At 37.8% G+C, this 8,985-nt stretch overlaps 1 non-coding gene across 1 annotated transcript; it reads left to right on the plus strand.

The window, feature by feature from the left end:
* Positions 1-1,651: 1,651 nt before the first annotated feature.
* On the plus strand, positions 1,652-1,759 carry LOC112753289 (small nucleolar RNA R71). The gene has a single exon (XR_003177682.1). It is a non-coding gene; the product is annotated as a small nucleolar RNA R71 (small nucleolar RNA).
* The last annotated feature ends 7,226 nt before the right edge of the window (positions 1,760-8,985 follow it).

Raw genomic sequence — 8,985 nt, forward strand, 5'->3', positions numbered from 1 at the left:
CCTGAAAAAGCATCCAATTTGAATTTTGATGTCTTCAGGAATGGTCTTCCAAGTAGGATTGATGATGGCTTATCTAAATCATTATGGGGCATCTCCAAGATATAAAAATTAGTGGGAAATGTGAGCCCTTTAATGTTCACCAAAACATCTTCAGCAACTCCAGCCACTGTAATAATGCTTTTATCTGCTAACACAAAACGAGCTGCCGACCTTTTTAAGGGAGGGAGCCTTAAAACATCATATATAGACAAAGGCATTATGCTGACACATGCTCCTAAATCACACATGCAATCATAAATTACTACACCACCAATAGTACAACTAACTATGCAAGGACCTGGATCACTACATTTTTCAGGTAATCCTCCCATTAAAGCAGATATAGAACTACCTAAAGGAATAGTTTCTAATTCATTAATTTTGTCTTTATGGATACATAAGTCTTTTAGAAACTTTGCATATTTAGGTACCTGCTGAATAACATCAAAAAGGGGAACAGTTACCTCAACCTTTTTGAATATTTCTATCATTTTAGGATCAGGTTCCAGCTGCTTCCTGGGCTTCCTTGCAAGTTGTGGAAATGGAATGGGAGTAGTGTTTTCTGTGGTGCCTGTGCCTTTTGGTGCTTCTTCCTGTGGTTGAGCTATCTCTTCTTCAGCCATGTCCTGTATATCCTCTTCCTCTTCAACATCTTCGATTTCCACCACCTCTTCAGCTGAGGCGTATTCTGGTGAGCTTGGTTTCTCCTGATTCCTCTCCTGCAGTGTGGTTCCGAACCTCAGGGTGATGGCATTAATGCCTCCCTTCGGATTGGGTAATGGTTGAGAGGGGATCCCAGTGGTGCTTGAAGGTTGGTTACTGGAATTTTGTGCTGAAACAAGTTGTGTCAATAAAGCTTGTAAAGTAGAGGTGAAACCATTCAGACTGGCGTTAATATTATTCACGATGGTATTTTCCATGGCCAGTTGTCTTTTCTCAAAATCTTGTAATAAATCTTCATTAGAAGATACAGAAGAATGAGTAAACTGAGAGGTTTGCTGCTGATTGTTTGGTGGTCCTTGGTTTTGCCTCAGGTGAGGTGCTCGGTAAGGTTGATTTTGCTGCCTATTGTTGTTATTATTCCACCTCTTATTTCCCTGATTATCTCTGCCTCCCCTATTATTGTTGTCTCTCCAATTCTGGTTTGAATTGTCCTGCCATCCATGGTTATTATTTCCACTTTGATTGTACCCTTGTTTGGGGCGGTCATAGAAGTTGTGAGTGGATGCCACCATGTTGTCTTCTTGTTGGAGCTGCGGGCATTCATCAGTGTAGTGGCTGTAATCAGCACAAATTCCACAAATTCTTTGTGGAACTAGTTGTTGGTTTTGCTGCGGTTGAGTTTGCTGAGCTTGTTGATTCAGCTGCATTTGCTTTAGCAAGTTGGTCATCTCATAGATGCTTCGATTTAGAGCAGCAGTCTCTATGCCAGAAGATACTTCTGCAATGGCTTTTGAACGACCTTGCTTCTGTCTGTGGTTCCGAGTAGATTCAGCTAAATCACTGATCAATTGCCAAGCTTCATCACTGATCAATTGCTGGCACTTTCCAACGTGGTCTTGTCTTGGGGTCTCATACCTTGTGTGATATAGCTGAGTAGCACGATCTTGTCAATCATGTGGTGGGGGCATGCTTCTAGAAGATTATTGAAGCGCTCCCAGTATTCAAAGAGAGTCTCATTGTCGTCCTGAACAATTGTAGAGATATCCTTCCTCAGTTTATCAGTAACTTCAGATGGAAAGAATTTCTCTAGAAACTCCTTTCTTAGTGTATCCCAGTTGGATACATTTGCTAGAGGTTGAGTGTAGTACCACTCTCTTGCTTTTCCCTCAAGAGAAAATGGAAAAGCTTTTAGCAGAATTGAAGTTTCATCAGTGCCATCACGCCTGACAGTAGAACAGCCTGCCTGGAAATCTGTCAAGTGCTTGATAGGCTCTTGAGCAGGTAGGCCATGAAACTTGGGCATCAAATTTAGCAGTGCGATCTTTATTTCAAAGTCTGTAGCTACCGTTGGATGATGCGCTTGAAACGATTGCATTGTAAAATCAGGGGCTCCTTCCTCTTGAATGGTAACTCTTCTAGCTGCCATGTTTTCTGCGCGTAAAACAACCGAATCAGTAGAACGGGGGCTGGTTTCTTCCTCAAATTCACTTTCAGATCCGCCCTCAGAGCGGACTAACCTACGCTGTTCTCGCCTTATTCGTGAAATTGTTCTTTCAATTTCAGGATCGAATATTAGCAAGCGCAGATCAGGAAGTGAACGCGTCTTTTGACGGAAGAAACATGTAGCTCATAGTAGCAAAATTAAATAAAATGCAAATAAATAAATTCTAATTAATAAAATTAGCACTCTATTGCAACTCCCCGGCAACGGCGCCAAAAATTGATGGGAAGCAGAAGCTGGTGAATTAAAAATTTATTAAAATGGTTACGTTGCAAGTATAGTTCTTAACTCACCGAAAATCTGCCTATCAATTTAGAAATATATCACAGAGAGTTTAAATTAAAATTACTGGGAGTTTTAAGTCCCAAGTCGTCTCCCAACGAGTTGCAGAAAAGTGTGCTGTTTTATTAATCAGATGTTCCAAGAAGTTGAGCTAAGTAAATTGGAATTTAAATTGAGAAATTTTAAATAATATAAATAAAAGCCTTGACTGGGAATTGATTATTTAGAATCTCTATCATTGATGGAGTGATTTTTTAAGATTGATTTATAATTAACGGTTACTCTGTTTGGTTATCCTTTACTAGGTAAGGGAAAGTCAAACAAGCTGGACTGCCAGATCTATTCACGAGTTACAATCCACTTAGTTCAAAGGGATTGGCGTTGGTGACAGCATAGCAATCCAACATTTAACCCAACTATAAATTTCTCCTTCAATCCTTCCAACTCAAGAATTCCTTTTAATCAACTCCCTATCAAGTAATGAAACTACTCACGCATTGTAAATAATGAATCCATGGCACATCAAAGGGAATTAAAAGAAGACATGATTATTGGAATTGAAATTAAATTAAAGAGAAATAATCTTTGCATTAATTAATCATAAAAGTATCTGAATGACAAAATTGAACATAACAAAGAACATGGAAGAATAAAACCAAGTTAAGAGAACAAACTAGAGTGATGAAGTCTTGATAAGGAAATAACTCTTCTCAATGTTCCAATGCTAAGATCAATTGAAAATTAAAATCCTAAAAACTAGAGAGAAAAACTTAAGAGAGTAAAAAAACTAGATCTAAAACTAATGAATGAATGTCTCCGTTGTTTCTGCATATTCTCTGACTCTAGTCTGCTGTTCCGGGCCAAAAACTGGGCCAAAATAAGGTCCAAAATCGCCCCAAGCGGATTCTGCAGATTATGCAGATCGCACATGTCACGCGATCGCGTCGCCCATGCGGACGCGTCGCTTGCGCTTTTTCCTCTCCACGCGTTCGCGTCGTCCACGCTACCGCGTCGCTTGCGCTTTTCAATCCGCGCGGCCGCGCAAGTCATGCGGCCGCGTCACTGCGATTTGTGCTCCTTCGCGCGGTCGCGTGAGCCATGCGACCGCGTCACTTCTCGCTGGTTATCTCCTCAAATTCTTGTGTTCCTTCCATTTTCGCTAACTTCCTCTCCAATCTCCATCTCATTCATGCCCTATAAAGCCTGAAACACTTGACACACAGATCACGGCATTGAATGGAATAAAGGAGAATTAAAAATAAATAATTAAAGTCACTATGAAGTAATTTTCAAACATGTACTGAATTTAGGAAGGAAATCTAATTGCATGCTAAATTGCTGAATAAGTGGGCAAGGATCATGACAAAACCACACAATTAGACACAATATAAACCATAAAATAGTGGTTTATCAGTTACCGCTATAGAGATGATTGGGATAGGCGCGATTGTCATTGTTGTTGCTGCCAGTGAGGCTGCTGCTGCTATTCCAGCCACATTGGCTATTGTAAACTGGGAAAAAGAAAGGAAGCGTTGCGTTTAAATTCGACGGTTTCGAGTAATTAAGGTAGGGGATTTTATTTGAAATTAATAGTTTTTAACTTATGAATGCCAATGACGTTTAGTGAGTAATTGCAAATAATTCATAAACATGATTAATTGATAGGAATAAGCTTAATTTGAGGTTGTGAAATTCGGATTAAGTTTGGTATTGAGATGATTTCCTAGTATTTTAATTAATTTATTGATTTTAGATTGTGGTTGTGAATGTCAGTAGGTGTTCTTGTTGGAGTGATTATTCTGAGTTATTATTAGAATTGAATGTGGCTGTGATTACGCTGAACTGTAATTGAAATTAGATGCGGTTGTGAAATGTGACTGAGTTATTGATTATGCAATGAATTAGTTGAGATTCTGATTTTGAGTGAATTATTGTCTTGTTTGATGTTGAATTGGATATTTGATGTATGGGAACGGCAGTGAAATTTACTTGTGACTAGTTGAGATTGGTTTTGGTGGTTATTGAAGGATTGGAACTAAGGGATTAAACTATTTTGAGAGCCTGTGATTTTCTGAAATAATATAGTAACCTTTAGGAGTATATAAATAATTTTGTAATGGTTAGACTAATTTTCTGTATCATGATTTATTGATTTTGACTTGGCTGTGATTGTGGCTGGTTTCATTGTTGTAAGTGATTAATTGATGAGGTTGATTTTGGTTTGAGGCTATGCTTGTTACCTAAATTTCGGGTTACATTGATTTCTTAATTTGGTTGCTATTGTTGAATTAAGGTTAACTAGAGTTGATTTTGAGAACGGTTAAAGGATTGGAGGATGATTATTGAAATATTTTCCTAAAGTGTGATCTTTAGAATAAAATGGTAACTTTGCTAACAACTAAATAACTTTAAAAATAACAAGAAATATGAAGAGTTGATGTTGGGGTATTTGTTATGAATCCTTGAAATTGGACCAGTTTACTTTTAAAGAATGGTTTATGGAAATTCTGATTTTAATTGATGAAAGGATGTTAGTTCTTAAACTGAATTGTGATGAGATAATTATTGAGAATCTGTCATGATAGTTGCTGATAAATGGATGGAGAATTGATTGAGTTTAATTTGAAAGGATTCTATGACTTATGAATTTAATTGTAAATTGATGAGATGAACATTGGATTGTTGGATTATGTGAGAATTGTGAATTGTGGATTTTCTGGTTGCTTGAGAATCATGTATTTGATAATTGTTGAGAAAGGATTGTTGAATTATTGAGAAAGAGGGAACCCGTAAGGGTGGCTAAGTCCGAGTTTTAGGGGAGGTGCTGCCGAAGTTGAGTAAAATCTGAAATTTTATTTGAGAGGTTATTTTAGAAGATTTAGATTTGGAAAATGATATTATTTAAGTTTTATTCAATGAAGAAAAGAATTATTCTATTTTAATTTCGATTTACTAAAGAAAGGTTTATGTGTCAAAATTAAATTATTTAAGAAAGAAACTATGGTTTGAGATTAATTCAATATGAAAAGAATTATGTTTTAAGCTTGAAATAAAGGATTACTTTTTAGAAGTTTGACGAATTTATAATATTTGAATTTGAATAGTAAAGAGAGAGATGATTTCTGAGTCTTTGGGAAGTTAGTAAACTTGAAAAAGAGTTTTATTTGGTTACTTTTAGTAAGAGGGTGATGTTTTGAAAAGTATTTAGCGAATTTAAAATGAATGATATTCTTGAGTCTTTTTGAAAGAAAATTAAACTAGAAAATAGTTTTAAATTTGGTTCGAGTTAAGAGGTTGCAAAAGTGGAAGTCGTAAAGTTTGTACAACATGATTGAATAAAGAAAGAGAGATATATTGTATAAGAATATATAACTGGAGATGAATAACAGGAATGATAACTTATGATGATAATTACACTGATTTTTTTGAGGAAAGGTATTCAGTTTGTGAAATTGTTGGCAAGGACGTGGGTTTTGTCCCGCTTGCGTATTTATGATTATAAAAGAGAATAAAAAGCAGAGGACCTGTTGAAAAGTCATTTGTTGCTTGAGGCAACCCAAGAGATGTGTTTATTCATTTGTTGCATTAAGGCAACTCCAGATATACTTGTATGATCATCTGCTGCATTGAGGCAGTCAGATAGATAATGGTGTGATCACTGAGAACGCTTTCCTACAGTACAGATCCATATTTTATTTCTGTAACGCAGAGGGGTTATTTCCTGCTACAGAAGTACCGTGACCACCTATTCCATTTCTATAGTGGCAGAGGGGTTATTTCCTGTATACAGAAGGTGTGTCGGCATACATCCCTGCAGTGGCAGATGTGTTATTTCCTGTATGCAGTGGACCCTGTGGTGGCAGAGGGGTTATTTCCTGTACACAGGGGTATAGCCAATAGGAAAGCCTTATCCAGACAGAGGTTGCTGGATAACGTCGGGAGCGGGTTAGTAACCGACAGATGAGCTCATTACCTGCACTAGGGCTAGACATGCATCATCCTTATTTGCGCATCTGCATTTGATTGTGTTTGCTTGTTTTATTTCTTTGTAATTTGTGTTGCTTGTCTTGCTTCTTTGTGATTGTGCTGTTTGTCTTAGTGACTTGCTTGTGTGTTTGATTAGATATTTTTGTTGATGCTGTGAACTTAGTAAAGTATTGAGGAATGGTATTTGTGAAATGAGGTTTGGGTATATTATTTATGTTGCTGATTTACTTAGTTACTGTGATGGTTGAGGAATGCTATTTGTAGTTGATGAATTGCTAATGCGGTTGAGACTTTATGTAAGTAATATGATTTAAAGAAAGGGATTTAAACGGTTTCAATTAAGTCTTAAGAAATTTTTGAAAAGGTTTGATAAAGAAAACTACATTGGAAACTTGAGTTAATTATTTGCATGTAAATCATTACTTTTACGGCATTCTCATTCCCTACTAAGAATGTGTGGTTTGTTCTCACCCCAAAATCTTCCACCCTTTCAGTGATACAGGTTCGAAGACACAGTTTGAAGCTGTGGGCGATTATAGAATTTATTTAAGTTAAGTGTACGAGTTAATTTGCTTTCATAGAGTTCCCTCGCCTTTATTGCTTACGATTTTTATTTTATACAGAGGGATATGACTTGTATCTGAGTTTTATTTGAAATCTTTTGTATGACAGATATTATTATTAATAATTATGTGATTATTATTATTTTGAAATGTTTGATATATGATTTGATAAATAAAAACAAAATTTTCTGGCATTTTCTATAAAACTGAATCGCGATATCGAACTAGAGGCTCAATAGTAAATAGTTAATAAAGGAAAGCAGGTTGGTAACGCCTTACTTTCGGTACGATCATGACGTTCTGGAAGTTGGGTCGTTACAGGAGGGACCTTCGTGGACATTTCAACAATATTTCTATGATAAGACATAGAAACTACACCTACGGTAAGAAAATAAAAGAGGCGTCACTACCAAGAAACTCGGACAGGATCAAAGAGCAAACAAGCAAATCGCAACACGATAACAAAGGGTGCCCCAAGGTTCACAAGAAGCAAGAAGATCACCATCAAAACCCAGGAGCACCCTTTGGAGGCAATACGAATACAGAAAGGAAGAAATGCAAGGAATAAAAACCCTAACCCTTTCAACAAAAAGAAAAGCGCAAAGAGAAAACCAGAAACCCAGGCGCCAACATTTTTTCAAAGGTACAACAAAACAAAAGATCAAAACTTTTCAAGAAACAAAAGCATGCAACATCACCAGAAGCTAACACAAGGAATGATCACAACTATCAACAAATAAGAAAAATAAGAAATGCATAAAAAGTACCAAACTGCAACAAGAAGAAACAGTGGCAGCAGTGCACAGCAGAGTCACGAACACCAAATGCATTGAAGCTTCAGAAAAGAAGAAAGCTTGGGGCAAAATCGAAAGAGCCAGAAGAGAAGGCTTTTTCACAGAGAGACAGAATGAAGCAGATGAAAGCAAAAGAAACTGAAGAAAGGAAAATCCCTTTGATTTCAAACAAAAATCAAAGAGGGAAACAAAATGGTAAAGGGAATAAAATCCCAATCAATAGGCTTTAAAAATGCTCGCACGCTCCCAAAGAAGTTAACGCACTCGAAAATAACGCCGCATTTAAAAGCAAAAACGCTTCGCGTTTCGAAAGCATTTAAACAGGCGAAACCCGCACAAAGAGGAGCAAACTAGATGCAACTGAAGAAGATGCTTGAGCACGACTTCCCCAAAGAGGTCGAGGCTCAGAAAGCATGACCTCATGGAAAGGTCGAAGCTCAAGCAGGGGCACTGTTCGTACACCGGACTAAGCTGTAAGGTCCGGACTGGACAATGATAGAAGGACCGACCTCTTCGAAATGCTGGCCCATTGGACATCTCTTCTGTAAAGAGCTCGGACAATCACCACAAAGGCCCAAGGAGGCCCAGAATGAAAAGGCCGCCGTCTACTAGAAAGCAGTTGGCCAAAGATATGATCTCACTCACAAATTTATCTCATAGGAAGATCGCCAAACACTACTATAAATATACTGGAGCATCCAGGTATAACTCATACTCCAATTCTACTAAAAACCTGCCTAAAGCCTACGCCGACTTAAGCGTCGAAGTCTCTTGCAGGTATCACCACCCTCCGGTGAACGAAGAACGGCCGCACCACGCACTCCGACAAATCGGGCACGACAGGTTCAATCAAGCCAGAAGATCTCATCCGAGATCGACCTAGACATTTCAGGTAATCCTCAGAATGCTAACATTGCTAATAACGCTGCCAAGGAAGAGGGAAGCAATGTTAGTGGCCTAAGTTGGCTCACTAACGTTACCAAGGATGAGAAGCAACGTTGGTGGCCCAAAGTTGGCTCACCAACGTTACTACACAAGGAATGGTGCGAACGTTAGTGTGCTAACATTACTTCAAGTTAGCACATTAACATCTTCGACAAATTCTCAAATTGGAAGCTGGAAGAATTGGCTTGTGAGCGTACGCACAAGTAGAACG

This window comes from Arachis hypogaea, chromosome 15, assembly GCF_003086295.3.
Source record: "Arachis hypogaea cultivar Tifrunner chromosome 15, arahy.Tifrunner.gnm2.J5K5, whole genome shotgun sequence".
Classification (NCBI taxonomy): Eukaryota; Viridiplantae; Streptophyta; class Magnoliopsida; order Fabales; family Fabaceae; genus Arachis; species Arachis hypogaea.